The sequence below is a fragment of the Ixodes scapularis genome, unplaced genomic scaffold (assembly GCF_016920785.2).
Source record: "Ixodes scapularis isolate PalLabHiFi unplaced genomic scaffold, ASM1692078v2 PGA_scaffold11__112_contigs__length_91849675, whole genome shotgun sequence".
NCBI classification, from domain to species: domain Eukaryota; kingdom Metazoa; phylum Arthropoda; class Arachnida; order Ixodida; family Ixodidae; genus Ixodes; species Ixodes scapularis.
This window is the reverse complement of record NW_024609837.1, coordinates 67,838,503-67,841,374: the sequence shown is the minus strand read 5'-3', so window position 1 is coordinate 67,841,374 and position 2,872 is coordinate 67,838,503.

Sequence of the window (2,872 nt, the reverse complement as noted above, 5' to 3'; positions counted from 1 at the left end):
GTGCGTGTGTGTGTGTGTGGGTGTGAGAGATACTATACGGTCTAGTCGTTGAATCTGCTTTCAATGCATCGCTTGCATTATTAGAGACGCTGTTTCTGCCAATGGTATTAAATGCATACATTAGTCGAGCTTCCGCAAATACTGCATAACGGAATCAAATCAAGTTCATTTGTTGTCACATTTTACATGACAACAGGGGCTCAGACAAAAAGCTGCTAAAGAGCAGCTTGATAAAGGTCCCAGCCCGGTGCAGTTCACGAGAGTCTTAAACGCAATTGGACAACAACTGCACTGTGTAGAGAGACGAGTACAAACCAATGCAAACGCATGATTTATGCTATACTAAACTAGATGTGATGCGCACATACAGACGGAAAATACAAAGACAAGAAAGAAAACACGACACATTAAAGCAATAATAGAATTGTACTTTAAATAATACATTCTATTCATAACAAAAATATCAGCAGTATTCAAAAATCACATTAAAAATTCACTTATTTTCCTTCTCTCTGTGATAGTGATTACAAATGTCGACCCTTTCTATACAAACTATTTAGCATGGTGGACAGTCTAAAATGAAGCGTCTGATCTAGGTAACTTGTAATTTGTAGGCGCTGGGCAAATCATCCAGGGCTCATTTTGTCTTAGGTTGCGTAGGATGATGCGATGTTTCAGGTTGGCTAGTTTAATAAAATGAACATTATTCCACATATGCTAGAACATTATTCCGGCACATTATTGTGCTGAAGAGCCCTGTGATACGTTGGCAGAAGCTTGTAAGCATACATCTGCTAAATGTTTTTTTTTTTTTTTTTCTTTTTTACCTTCAGGGATTTAAGTAGTGATTTTGTGGAATGAAGAAATGAAGTTCCTAAAATTGCACGTAACTTCCCTTGTTTTTAACAGATGCAGCTTATTAAGATTACTTTTTGTTGCCACAGTGGAAGACTTTCGACACCATACACCATTTAAAATTAAAAAAAAAAAACGCAAAAGTTTTTTTTTGTTTTATTTCGCGAATTAAGTTGCGTTGTTTGTGCCAATGTTGTTGCATTTCGTTCGACCACAGTGGCAGCAGCAAAAGCTACGAGCATGAGATCTCGGCTTTGAAACGTGATTTCGTGGAAGGAGCGCACGGGCTCATCTCTGGTTTCATTGTTACTTGGCAAACGGTGAAGGCTAGGGTCACAGTGGAGGCAATCGGCGCGTCGGAGAGAGACTTGGCTCTACATTACTAGTTTCACGCAATGCTGGCGAAGCCATGGGCGAAAAAAAAAAAGATAAAAGCCGGTTTTGCGCGATTTTTTTTAGTAACACGCTGATCTCCGAGGAAGACAAAATCGACGTCCAGGACACAAAAAGACGTTCCGCGTGAGAGGGCAGTTCCCCTTCCCGTCTTTTTCAACTGCTTGGGTTACGGTCTCGGCCCGCACCTTTGGTGATGGTCGTCACGTGCTTCGCCTTTGTTGCTCTGATTGGCTGGAGGGGGATCCAACATTCGCTCTTTACCGATTTACGGCAAAACAAAGTATGGACGGCGTGTTTTAATGAAAGGAACGTGTTCTTCGCCGCCCGGACAGTTGTTAAACTTCCTCTAGTCTCGACGTGATAAAAAATCGTTTAAAGACGCGTCTACTTTGTTTTTCTTTTGTAGGGGTGGAGTTGGTGGTGAATTCGGGTATTTGTCTTTTAGTTTTCGATCAGTGCCTCGTCGTTACAATGAGGCTGTCTTTTTCTAGCTTCAGACGGAGAGAGCTTACCTTCTGCAAATCCTGGTTCTAAAGACGACAGCGTTTGCATTTCCGCTTGAGCGTGACAATCATTCTCGGACGTAAGCTCTAATAAGAACCTGAATTTCCGGCTAAGGCAAGCGTGAGACGGCGTATATTTGCCCACGGATAAGAAACTCTGCGATTTATCCTCGGGTGTGTATTTCATAGAGGAACGTAAACATTCCTTTTGGGGCACGCTCTTCTCGAATCTTCCAACCCTCCGAAAAATCTCCGAGTACCCGCAGGACAAGCGGGCCGTGTTCTGGGCTGCTTCATTTTAGACACATCGCGCCAGTACATTTTTTTTGTGTAATTTGATACTAAAGTGATATTGCGGTTTATAAATAGCGTCACGTTTTCTCTTCGCCCAACTGAACACATCGTGTACATTATTTTCTCGGCATTTGCAGAAAATGTTTTTTCTTTCTATTCGCTCTGCTTGGAACTCGAGAGGTTACCAGAAACGACAACCACAGTTATAGTGAAGCCACCTCTAAAATCGAGCGATCTCATACCTGATACGTCATGTAAAAGGCAGTCTGCAGACATGGTCAAAGCACGCGTGTGTAGAAACAAACATGTATCGGACATGAATCAGGCGTGTCCTCAAATAATGTTGTCATCATGTCTCCGGCAAACACCGCCTCTCTGGTATGACGTAAGAGCAGCGGGACCGGGGCCTCAGAGGGCAGACAGAAAGACAGTCTTAATCTTATAGTGCCCCCTCATTTACAATTTCGATTGGCAAAATCGCTATTTATTGTTTTTTTATAGGTAGTTATAGGGGGGCTCTCATTAAGACCAGCGTTAGCTTCCGTTAGATGACGTCTCAAATCCAGAACTGCGGCCTTGTCAGCTACGAGGCGTGGATTGAGCTGCTCGGACTGCACAAGCTCAAAGCTCCGAGTAGCGTGTGACAGGAAAAAGCCAAGGTGGGAAGGGAGGACGGGAACCCTGCGAAAGCGAGCACATACGCACGCATACACACCTGTCGTGAAGGACTCGTCTCTATGAGGTACGGACAGGCCCGTGGGCATGGCATCCTTATCTTGTTTTCATCACAGCTAGTTTATCGAGAGATTTGCCATGCGGCAAAT